Here is a 14,055-nt window from a genome sequence, read left to right on the forward strand (position 1 = left end):
AAAAGGTACGTACGACTCTTCTCTGATCAAATTAGCATCTAACAAATCCTGGATAGCTTTCTCTACAAAATCTGAATTATCAAATGCAGATTTATTGTTTTTCAAAAATATTCTAAACGTTCATTGATAAAAGGAATTTTATAACCAGAATTGATTACATCTAGAATAAAATCTGAAGTATTGATGCTTTTCCAAAATGAAATAGAATGCTTCAGTCTATAATGAACATTAATCAAAGGTGAACCGGATTCATATTCAAAATAATTTTCTAAGCTTTGTACCTATAAAATGTCTGAATTGCGGAAGATCCTCTTGGAGCTGTGAAGTTACTGTTCCCTCCTTTCTTGCATTCTTTGGCCTAATTCCCATACAACCCACACTTGTAGCCGATGTCTTTGGCTTTTGGATTACGGCCCGATGCCCCGCCAACACGAAAGGGTGACTGTGAAACAACTGTACCACCATCAGCTCCACACGCAACTGAAGACGAGCCAACTGCAACTTCAGTGGGTCTTTTATTTTCACTCCAGTTACTACCCTTTGTTACTTTCATCTTCTTCACTGCTCTGGTTTCTGCAGCTCGTATATTCTTTTTCATCTTCTGAATTACTATCTACCTCGTTAGAATGATATTTGTCAACGGTTTTCCGTCCTGCTTCTGACTTGTCCGCTATACGAATCAATTTGTTTCTCTTCTTAAACACCTTTTCCGACTCCTCCAATAAAGAAACGGCCTTAGAATATCTCTTGTGATGCAAGTTGTCTAAAGCGCTACTAACATTGTCTAAAATGTCTGAATTAAGGTCAAACTACACCTGATTTCCTTTGTATCGTAAATTATTCTTCTTGACTTAACGGGCTAAATCCTCTGTAGTGTCAGCAAAATTTCATTGGATCCCCGACAATTTTTTACCAAAGTAGTTTTTCATCAGAGAAAGCATTAGAAATCTCATCTTCAGGAACCCTAGCATGTGAAGCAACTTCAGGTTGAATATCATTCAATAAATTATCAGACTCAATATCGGACATGATGAATATAAACTTCTACCTATATATATTACGTGCGATTGTGTGGTAACTACCCACTGCTCGATAACTAAAAATCCGTGCATTTAACTTATATACTGACCGCCAAACCGGTTAACGACAATAATTATCCAGCTTATAGGAAATCCCCATTAAAAGATTAATGTGCAATCTTTCAAATTCGTTCCGCATACTGCACATAAGTATGAGTTTATATTGACTCAGTTGTATTGTCTAAAATTTATTTATATAACTGTACCCATAACAGTACCAACTTTTCCCCGTACTCAATATATTTTGCCTATTATTTTCATTATTACGATATATTTTCAGCTAAAAGTTTGTACACATTTACACAATTACATGATGGCTATGATGGAATCAACTGTTGTTTTTTATAAAGAGTTTTCGAAAATTTGATTTTCATTTGATTTTTTGTTTTCAAAAGGTCAAAAGATGTGTAAATTCCCGTACCCAATATTAAAATTCACATTAAGTCAGGTTATTTTAGTATATGTAAATCACATTAGAACACAAAAGTATAAAATATTCAAAGACGCTAAATTGAAACCACATCAGATTCTTTTTTATGATACGTTAATTTTTCATTCTGGATACCAAGATCGTATCAATTTTTTGCTGGTACGGGGATCGACGCTAGGTGCAGTACGGAATTCGAACTCCGACACTTCTTTTCTAAAACAGTATCGAATCTTTCAATTCTGAATTAAAGTCTTTTAGTGGCGTTTAATCCTCTGAATGTTTTCAGAAAAACGTAACCATTGGACAGAAAAGTGAGAAATAGTCAATTATTAGTTTGATACTCTATCTCCCGGTTACATATTTTAGACCTGTGTAAAACAGAAAACCGTTCAAGTAATAAATATTTGAAAAATATAAATCGTTTTTATTACTAAGAAAGAATTGAAAAATACTTTTGCACATCTCATACAATTGTTAGAACTTAAAAAATCCGTAGTTATGAATAATACGGCAGAACATTATGTGGGTATGGGGTAAAGTTGGTACGGGGACGGGTTTCATATGTTAGATCATACCTTTTTTAGTTAGGTTAAGTACGCAGTCTGTCCCAATTTCGTGTTTATAATCGCACATTAAGAAAATTTGATTTGAGGCAAAAGATGAAAATTCAAAGTCTAAATTTTCATCCCCTGAGGAAGTTGACTATGTGCCCCTTGGTAATAAAAAGACAGGTTCATTGCCTTAACAGTTTAATTTGTTTATTACGTCCTTTTTGTTTGATTATTTAAGTAATAATAATCAATAAATTTTGCAACCTAGGTGAAATCTAAGAATTTAAGTCGGATACTTCAAAAAATAAACCTTGGTGGTTTCATGGAAGCATGTTCGCCTTGAGTGCAAAAAGTCTTTGAAATGATCCCCAACCGAATATACCAAAGACAAAATTAGCATTGCTTCTTCGTTAAGTACGCTACAAAAGTTATAACTGGTTGACTCGAAGTCTTTTGAAATTTTATATTTTGCATTTTTTTTTAAATGATGATTCGGTGATAATTTGTACCGCTTGTATCACTTTAGCAACTTTAGATTAAAAGCACATGAAAATCTTAGATCAACTTATTTCAAATCATACTATAAAAGCTATGACTTTTTTCCATTTCATATCGTTAATCTTCTATTTATCTGATTGTAACTGGCTATACCCATATAAAAAGAGCTTTTGTTCCCTAAATTTAGTCGTTATTTGAAAGCTTGCAGAAGTTACATCCTTAATCAAACAGCTTTACATTTATTCATATCAGTTTTAAATTGGAGATTTGTCAAGTTAAGCCTAGATTATTTAGTAGCAGTCTATGTAAAAATCATGCAAATTATGATTGATTGATTGATTGTTGGGGTTTAACGTCCGAGCAGCAATATTTCAGCTATATTCAGACGATGAACATTAAATGGATGACAAAATGAACATGGAATGATGATAAAATGAAAAAAAGGATGGGACACAAGGATAATAGGGTCGACCAATTTTGATTGCTACTAGAAAACGGGGGGATGGGTATTGTTGGGCAATTTAGCCTCCTTTGGCGAAGCCCTATGGTTCCTACTCCGGGAGAAAACATCAGTTGGGTTCTTTAAAGTGCGAGGAACGTGGCATTTTTCCCAACACGGTGCACCACTATGGTTTGCGGTCAGATTTTCCGTATTATAGCCTGACAACCCCAACATGTAACACGCCAGGGGTACCCCATTCCACCTCCTGGGGCACACAACCCAGTTGGTCTGTGGGCAGAGCGCCCTTGCCCCCGGTTAGGGTTCTGAGTACTATTTAGACGCCTTTTACGACAAGCTTAGCGCTGCTGCACGACTATTCTTTTGACACCCGGAACTGCATGGGGTCATGCAAATTATGTAACATGTGATACATCCTAAAAAGGCTACACATTTATAAGAAGCAATCTTTGTAAGAATTATGTAAATTCTGTAATATGTTTTTTTCATACCATGTTTCACTAACTGCCCGATTCTTACTGAGACTGACAGTTAAGAACTCATCGACATGCTGTTTAATCATCTGTGTGTCTAAAACCTCTCAGAAATAAGCAAAGTGCAACGCATACTATAAAGTCTTGGATTTTTTAATTATTTTTATTTAATTATGACAAGTCATCCCTGTATAAATAGAACGTTCATATTCAAAAGCTTGCAAAAATTACATCCATTGCCATGGAGTTCTATAGTTATTTCAAATCAGCTTTAATTTGAAGATTGGTCAAGTTATGCATCGATTAAAAATTTTAAAAAATTCACCATGAAAGTCAATATGTAACTCAAAAGTCTGGAAACACACCTAAGCTTTAATCACTAGAATTGTATTTGTTTTAGACACGCTATCCTAATTTATAATGTGTTTTGAAAACATTTAAAGTAGTTTGTTCTGATACTTAGGGCATTATTATGTATTTGTTGCCTTGGTCTCAATTTTAACACTAATTTCTGCATGTCATTTTACTTTATTTCTTTTTATTAACCTTTTCCTGCATGTTTACAGTCTTAACTAAAAGACATTAAAAGGGGGAAAGGTATAAAATTTTAGGTATTTTTTCACTTTACGATAATGCATGATATTAAGGAATGTATAAAACATACACTTTTAAATCGGGAGGAAACTGTTTTCAAATGCTACTATTTCATTGAAGACTACTTAGGTCTACTATGATTTATAGTTTGTCAAAAATATCAAATCAGATATATGACATAATCGTATAGTCATGGGTCCTAAAGTCCCGAGCGTCAATGTTAATATCGGCTTTACTAAATCATCAGTATATGTCGTCAAATAAAGTTACACATGCTATTGCGGCTATGTCGAAAAAAACACACCTATGTAAACTATAAATGACTATTGGAAACAATCAAAACTGTGAATATGTGAAAGCTGTATAATGTCGGAATCAGGGCAAATTATTAGTTTTGGATATATGTCACATATGGTACTTCTAATGCTTCATAATCAATTTAACTTTCAAAAAAAACCCCGTAAAAATCGTCAAAATTCCGAATGTCAGGTGTAACAAACTATAGGTCCAAACAAGCTAAAATAGTGACTTCGCTATTGCAGAGGGTACGAAATTCGCCAAATTTGCATGGAAAACACACATACAAAACAAAGAACTAACTAAAGTAAGAAAGTAACTAAAATCATACATACAAAGTAACAAAAGTAAATGAGCAACTCGGACTCCACTAAAAACTGGGAGCATGGACCAGGTGCACCGGTAGGGTAAGCGTCCTCTAACATATTAACACAATATTCTTTTCCGATTCATATTTCATATAAATGTACATACTTTCAACAATTCTACGTCGGCGTTTGATAAAATTTTCAGTACAAGCAACAATGTTACGTCTTTTTGAAAATGTCTAGGAAAATGTCAGATGTCAATATTTTCCAGGTTCGTTGAGAAAATTTCATGCTCCGACGCAATTCTACAATCAATTGGAAATTTCTTATATGACATAATGATATTTTGTAATTGTACATACACGTAGGAATACACATATTTCATTTTTTTATGATTTAAACTGATTTTAAAACGGATAAAATTCGAACAAAACAAATGTCTAGCGATGTGTCCAACTTTAACTTTTTGAACGTTTTAGAACGTTTTCCGTCGATCGGGAAATGGGGAAATAAAACGGAAATAATCTCCGCTTTAGAAACAGAACCCAGACACTTAAAATCGTCTCTGCAATTACCAGTATATGCAACCAGAACATGCAACTGAAAGAGACACAAAATCAAAATCGATGGGATACAAAAACACTATTTTTATTTTGTGTTATTAACAAACGAAAGAATATTAATCAACCAAAAAGAAATTGAATAAATTTTTGGTTAAGAGGAATTCGATCGGAGTGGAATGACTAAAACGCAACATAGAGTTGACAGAACTTTAAAAAGGTATAGAAAAACAGAACACAACTAGATCGAATGAAAGTAGAAAAGAGAGTCATAAACATTTTTTTTTTTCGGAAAGCGCAAATGAGCAAATGAAATAAAAATCTTCTTCAATGAGCGGCTATCTAATGGGTTTTGATGAAAGCCCGATTTTCTGATGAATAAGAAGCTCTTTCAATCGAAATGCTAAGTTAGGTCAAAATTCTGCTATTGGTACATGTAACATAAAATCATACATGTATATCAAATTGCAAATTTTAACTTATCGTAGAAGAAAGTTGCAATGTTCCTTCCCTAGACAGACAGAGTGTGCATATATGTTGCGATTGTATTCCACGCTGCGGTGCATATGCATGTGCAAATTTCATTTACCGGTTGTACTGATAATCAATTTAATTACTATTTTCGATTTTCTAAGAAATGTTCAAGATGTTTCAATTGCTATCAATAAAACATTATTGTATATTTCGCTATACTGTACACTTGTTTCAATAAGCAATCAAGCAAGAAACGAAAAGTGTCGACAAACGTCGAATTCCGACGTTACCGCATGTGCCGCAATAGCGTGCGTAAAGTCACAGTTGTCGAAGCAATTTTAAAACATTAATAAAATATTACAATAGTTATTACTAAGTACAAAACCATACTTACGGTCTACTAAATATAATATTTTCCAGTTTCCATCTTCTTAAATGGATGCCGCTTCCTGCATTGGATCAAAAGCATTTAATGCGCATAAATTGCGAGCTTTGTTGTAATTAGCTGAAACACAAGAAGTTTCCTTCAGACACTCTACAGCGCATCTTATCATTGTTTCAGTTGCAGAGAGAGAACGATAACTTCCGGAAACTCTCAATCCGTTGAGAATATTATAATTAATCTCTCTGATTTCTTGACAAAGAATAATGTGTATATGTATTGCGAACGTCACTATTCTTATGTCGCTGATAAGATTCATTCTGGAAATACAGTTAGTTATGATAAAGTTTTCAAATATGACCTGTTAGTAATATCATTCTGCTCAATCATAAGTATTGAAAGTTGTCAAAATAATAACCTCGCTAATGATTACTCCCAGCAAACATTGTATTTATAAATTGGAATTATAACTTTAAAGTTCTTATGGATGCCCGTCGAGGACTATGCAAGAAAAGGGATAAAACGAGAACAAGAAGACATTGATTCTCTGTCAGAGTGGTTAAAGGCGGTGAGGTCTTTAATTTTGAAACGAATGAAAGTTTTAAGTAGGTCAATGAGTGCCAAGGCTACATCAGTTTTCAAAGACCACGATGTAGCAAAAAACATTGTCTACTATATACATGACAAATATGTTGTCGTATCAGCAGACAAAGCCGAAAACAACATTGTTTTTGTCTGCAAAACGTTTTATATCCAATGTTTATTATCAGAGGGAGACGTAGAAAATAATAGCAGTGATAAGACCTATACTGCTACCACTCTCTCCAAAGTAGAGATTGTGGAAAACCATAAATATATGCTATCCTCTTTTGGTCTCTCTACCAGGGACGATAATTGTGATTCACCGTCTATGAACTGGATTCCTAAACTTCACAAGACTCCATACAAACAACGTTTCATAGTTAGATCTGCAAAATGTACCACCAAACCTCTTTCAAAACTTTTAACTTCTATACTCACAACTGTCAAAGAGGGTCTGCAGTCCTACCACAAGACTTGTTACTCCCGTAGTGGTATTTATTCAATGTGGATCCTGAAAAATTCAAAAGATATTTTGGAGACAATCAGTTCAAGACTATTATCTGAATATGATAGCATTAAAACCTATGATTTTTTCAACACTGTATACTTCTATTCCCCATACTCAGTTAAAATCCCGACTTAAAAACATTATACATCGTTGTTTTTCCAAAAAAGATGGTACACCTAGATACAAATATATAGTTCTTGGTAGAGATTCAACTACTTTGTCAGAAATAATTCCAAATCATCTTCCAAATATACAATGGGAAAAATTGTGCTCTTTTACTTGCTGACATATTCCTTCACTCTTATGAGCCTGACTTTATAGCTGATCTGATCAGAAAGAAAGAATATCGTTTGGCTAGATCCTTCAATCTCAGTTTCCGTTATATAGATGACGTATTATCTTTAAACAATCCTAATTTCGGGGATTTGATAAATCGAATCTACATAAAAGAACTTGAGATAAAGGATACTACAGACACTGTGAAGTCAGCCTCATATCTTTACCTACACTTAGAAATCGATGATAAAGGAAATCTATTGACCAAACTTTACGACAAACGTGATTACTTTTCATTCAGAATTGTCAACTTTCCTTTCATCTGTGGCAACATCCCTTCGGCTTCTTCGTATGGAGTGTTCAACTACGCAGACTTTTTGTATCACGCTAGAACTCTAACAAATAGGCTTCCGGAACAGGGTTATGTTGCTGCAAGATTGAAGTCATCACTACAGAAGTTTTATAGTCGTCATCATGAACTCGTGGATCGTTATGAGCAACTCGGCGGGTGTTTCTAGAAAAGCAAAGGACGCTTTACCCGGTGCAACTGGTCCATGCTCCCAGTTTTTAGTGGAGTCCGAGTTGCTCATTTGCTTTTGTTACTTTGTATGTATGATTTTAGTTACTTTATGTTCTTTGTTGTGTATGTCTGTTTTCCATGTCTGGTCTTTGTCCCTGGATTACATTCTTTTGATTACCGCTATAACCTTGGTTCCCTTGATTACTCTTTCAATCACTGAACAAATGTTAGAAAGTCTGATCGATTATATATTTTATTCATAGAGAACAAACACTTAATCTTTGAGTTTTTATAATTATGTTCATATATTTTCATAATTGCATTTGCAATATTTGTATGATTTTTTTTATTGTTGTATTTAAACAGCAAATCAATTACAAATAGCCGTTTAATCAGTAAGTGACCACCATTTCTGTGGAACGCGTAATCAAGGGCACCGATCAAAAGAAGAAAATCTAGGGATAAATACCAGACAAGAAAAATAGACACTTCCACAAAGAATATACAATGACCAAAATCTGGGAGCATGGACCAAGTGGACCTGAAGGGTATAGCGGTCCTGTGCCTTTGAAACATATCAGTACGTGGGTCTATATAACCCCCGTGTACCCCCTCCCCCCAACTCATCAACCAAAATTTTTTGGCTACTTTTTATACCTCGTTGAGGCAAAAATCAATTTGTTTTAAGTTTTTTTGATTCTACGAACTTCGTCTTGCTACAGAACAAAGTATACTGACATATGTATTTATCATCATATAGCCCAGTATCTCAGCTTTACAATGGTACCAAGAAAGTTGATGAATGTTGGCGAATTTTGTAGTCAGAATTTATCAAAAAAAGCGAAAAATGAGATTTTCGATTTTTCGGTCAAAAGTCACATAAATTCGACTGTATAAGTTATTGCTCAATCAAAACGTCTCAAATTTTGTATCATTCGATATATTATTTAATCTGCTACATAAATAAACCATGAAAAACTAACTTTCAAGAAAGGATTTTCCAAAAATGTTAAAAATATTACCCGTACCCCTGGAAAACTGGTCTCAGTATCAAACAGAATTCGCATTCACAGTATACCGACCCCGTAAAACTCAAATTTTAGGTATTCATAAACAAGTTATTAATGTTCCCAATATATCTGATTAATTTAGATTTTCCTTTTGGGGTAAAAATTACTATAAAATCGGAAAAAACGGGAATTTTCAGAATTTCAGAATTTTCTTCTATGTCACCCGATATTGTCTTTTTTCAGAATACCGTAGTTTAAATAAGTTTTTACTGTGATATGGTACATTAAAATGATGTCTTAGCTTCAAGATGAGCCTACGCAATAAATATTTGAACTTTTCCAAGTTAAGTGGAAAATTGCCACCCCTACCCATGAAAAAAAATGCCTTAACATGAACTAACATGTTAATTTTTGGAATACAAACGGTGTACAATAGTCATGTTGGGTACTATTGTCTTAATTATCGATGTATTTAACATATCTTCTCATTTCAGGTGCGTATTTTTCAGTTTCAATGTGACAATAATGAGTTATTCATTAAAAGGGGACATTCATTTTTCCTTCCATTTCACCTATAATTGGCAATTTTTTTTTCAAAAACCGTACTTCAAATAAGCTTTACAATTATATAGTGTCTTAGCTTTGTGATGAGCCCGAGTAATAAATATTTGAACTTTTCCAAGTCCAAATAAGTGAAAAATTGCCACCCCATCCATGGATAGAATACGCAAACATGAACCAAAATATTAATATTTAGCTCATAATCGATGTCAAAAAGACGTGTTGGGTACTATTGTTGTAATTATCGATGTATTCAACATATGTTCTCATTTCAATTGTGTTATTTTCAATTTCAAGCTGACAATAATGAGTTTTTCGTAAAAGGGGCAATTTTTGGATTTTCACATTTTCTTCCATTTCACCCGTAATAGGCAATGCTTTTCAAGTACTCTACTTCAAACAAGCTTTTGTATATTCAAACACATTCATGTAGCATCTTACCTTTCTAATGGGCCAAGGCAATGCACAATTTAACGTATTCTATGCCATTTGGATGAAAGGATGGTACCCCTATCCACTAAAATTTGCCCCAATGTGAAAGAAAATGATCGTTTATAGCATACACGAACTGTACGAAATGAATGTCTGGCATTTAATATGGAGCAGTAATCAAAGGAACCAAGGTTATAGCGATAATCAAAAGAATGTAATCCAGGAACAAAGACCAGACATGGAAAACAAACATACACAACAAAGAACATAAAGTAACTAAAATCATACATACTAAGTAACAAAAGCAAATGAGCAACTCGGACTCCACTAAAAACTGGGAGAATGGACTAGGTGCACCGGAATGGTAAGCGTCCTCTGCTTTTCTAGAACATTCACCGAGTTGATCATAAAAAGTGAAGTCCGGGGTAGACGGAAGAGGAAAGGAAAAGTATGACACGTTGAACAAACCAGTTTTCATGGTGCAGATGGATACACCAAAACAATCCACGACCATAAAACTTCTGTAGTGATGACGTCAATCTTACAGCAACATAACCTTGTTTCAGAAGCCTAATTGTATGAAGTCTAAGGCATCATAAAAAGTCTGTGTAGTTGCAGCAAGCTCTGGCATAACGTATGAATTGTGATATTAAAACACCATACGCAGCTGTTGAAGGGATGTTACCACAGATGAAAGGAAAGTTGACAATTCTGAATGAAAAGTAATCACGTTTGTCGTAAAGTTTGGTCAGTACTTTACCATCGATTTTTAAGTATATGTCAAGATATGTGGCTGACTTCACATTGTCTATATATAGTATTATTTTTCTCAAGTTCTTTGGTGGTAAATGCGATGTATCTAATCCCCGAAACTAGAATTATTTAACGATAATACGTCATCTATATAGGCGAGACTGAGATTAAAGGATGTAGCTAAACGATATTCTTACTTTCTTTTGGATTAAATCAGCCATAAAGTCAGACTCATTAAAGTGGAGGAATAGGTCAGCAGATAGAAGGGCACAATTTATATAGATTCTTGATGAATACAGTACATAGACGGTAAATCACAATCATTGTCTTTGGTTGAGAGACAAAAATAAGAAAGCACAGATTTATGGTTTTCCACTACTAATGGTCTAATCACTGCTATCATTTTCTATGTCTGCCTCTGATAATAAACATTGGATGTAATACGTTTTGCAGACAAAAACAATGTTGTTTTGGTCTTTGTCTGCTGGTACGACAACATATTTGTCATGTGTAGTAGACAATGTTTTTCTACATCGGGGCCCTTGAAAACTGATGTAGCATTGACACTCGTCGACCTACTTAAAACTTCCATACGTTTTAAAATTTAAGATCTCACGGCCTTTACCCACTCTGACAGAAAATCAATGTCTTCTTGTTCTCGTTTTATCGATTTTCTTGCGTCGTCCTCCTCAGCATCCATAAGAACTTTAAAGTTATAATTCCAATATATTGAGCGTGGTTCACGGTACATGGAACCTTTAGAAAGGACCTTACACAGGCATTCGTTTTCGAAAATGCTTAAATCTCCCAAAAAAAAAACGTGACCGGAAGAACCATATTTGAATGAAGAGTTTTTGCAAGAAAAGTCAGGTGGTTTAGCCATAAAGTCTTTAATCGCGATGTTCTGCAATAGCCTTTTATAATTGAAAATTTTGTATACAATAGGAGCAGTATAGGAATGTGAAATAATCGGTATTGATTTGTCCTTGAAATATTGAGAATTTGTTGGTTACGTATTTGTGATGGAGAATGTCAAATGAATTGCAACTATACCTTTGTTGGCAGACGATAGTGGAAGAAATTACTGTTTTTCTTAATCTTGAATATACTCAAACCAAAAATTCTTCACATACGATCATCGACTGTCCCGAAGTTAACACGAAAAGGAATAACAATTACAAGTGTCCTTAATTAAAATTTTGTAAATTATATATTAAGGATCTTCAGGAGATGGAGAAAGAGAAAGAAATAATCCCGTTCTGAGCCATGCGATATAGCAATATCTATCATCGTAATAAACCAATCAGAATACAATAATTTGACATGAAGTATAATAAAACTTATTATAACATGGCTGAACATTTTTGCATCCCATTTGGAATTCTGTATCTTTTTTCGTTTTAGGGTCCTTTGGATAGTTTGTATACTTGTACGATAAAGTGTATATTATATTGCAAACTCTGAGTCACATATTGTTATTATCCTCAGTCAATATTATCCTTCGTACCAGGTCTCGATTTCACAAAAAGTCGTAAGTGTAAAGTTGATCGTAAGTAATGACGTCATAAACTAAAATAGCATTGTGACGTCATGATTTACGATCAATTTCACACTTACTTTTTGTTAAACCGACGCCAGAAGCCCTTGTGCTAATAAAGATATATAGGAATGATTGTATTATTCTCTATATGCTTAAAATAAAAGATGAACTATTTATATGTTGTGATTTAATAAATTTGTTTTGTTGTTGGGACTGAACTTGAGTTCAATATTAAAACACAACCAGATGCCCTTGTGCTAATAAAGATACATGGGAATGATATAAAGCGTGCGATAAAAAAATTGTCATGTATAATTAAGATTACTTCCTGTCTAATCGATATATTTTATGGATGTAGAAATACAAACTATACATGGTAATCAAATTAAACTAACCATGTATGATTTATTGTAACATAGGCTCTGTTATGTTTTAATAAAAATAATACATGTTCGTTAATTATTGATTGCGTTCGAGAGGCATAGGTATCATTCAATATGTTTGCATCCGAGAATACATTGATTATAGTTAAAAAAACATTCATTATATTTAAGGCTTGGACGTTTTTCATGGATATTTTTCTTTTACCTTTTTTTCCACATCTAAAGGCGTCACGGTTGCTGATCAATACCCTTTATTGCTTTCAAACAAACAGTGTTTCAATTTCCATCGTACGACTTAAATAAATGAGACAAAATTTGATGGAATTCTGCATTTGAAAGCAGCTTTAGAAATTCAAAATCAATTGTACTTGAAGGCCTGTAACCCAATTGATATATATGGCATCAATGAACAAAAAAGATTAAATATAAAAAAAAAAATTCATAATAATAAAAGATTCTTGCATTTTAACAAAAAACGAAATCTAGCATATTAATGAAAAAATCATACATTTTAATAAAACAATCTTGCATTACAATATATAATCTTGCATATTAATGAAAAAATCTTACATATTTATGAAAGATTCTATCATTTAAATAAAAATTTTGTATTATAATAAGATATCCGGCATACTAATGACAAAAATTTTGCATATTAATAAGAAAATATTGAAAAAAAATTGAAAAGTGATGAATTTTGCAACACATTACTTGTTAAAGATATCTTCCTGTTTTTTTTATAATGATTTTATTTAAAAATTAACGTTTTCGTATTGATTTTATAATTATGAAATGAATAAGTTATTTTTACACAATAACAATATTTTTATCTGTTTTATTGTATTTTTTTTTTTTTACATTTTTTGCTTTATTTTGTTGTATTGTTTGTTTTTTTTCCTTTAACACTACTTCAGAAAAGTTTTTCTTAAATATTTTCATTTCATTTTATTTTCTATTTTCTGCAAAAATTTATACATGTTAAAGATATGTAACTCATTTACAAAAATACTCCGTAATAAAGTGGGTCTTCTTCGCGAGATTATTACGCCGTCAATGACACAGAAACTCCTTATATTATAGGATTCCGTTTTTTTATTATATCTAATGTTACGCGTACGTTATTGTGACATGTTAAAATCAGTTTTGTAATAAATCATAGAGACGTTAATAGGTTTCTTTCTTAATACTGGTATATGCCAATATTATATAAATGATCAAGTAGCAGTCCTTGTAAGAATTATGCGAATTTTGTAATATGTGATACACACCAAAACATTTTTATTTTTGTAATTAATTTGTTTTGTGGATCTTTATGGTAAATTCATTCATTCTAATCTTTCTGCTCTTGGGAGATAATTCACATTGAAAATTCAATAGAGTCTAT

General features: G+C 33.0%; 1 pseudogene; it reads right to left on the reverse strand.

Annotated features, from left to right (window-relative positions):
- Window positions 1–268: 268 nt before the first annotated feature.
- On the reverse strand, window positions 269–1,029 carry LOC148626088 (uncharacterized; annotated as a pseudogene).
- Window positions 1,030–14,055: the final 13,026 nt, after the last annotated feature.

This window comes from Perna viridis, chromosome 2 (genome assembly GCF_037379345.1).
Source record: "Perna viridis isolate PV_CMFRI_1.1 ecotype Kerala chromosome 2, ASM3737934v1, whole genome shotgun sequence".
NCBI lineage: Eukaryota > Metazoa > Mollusca > Bivalvia > Mytilida > Mytilidae > Perna > Perna viridis.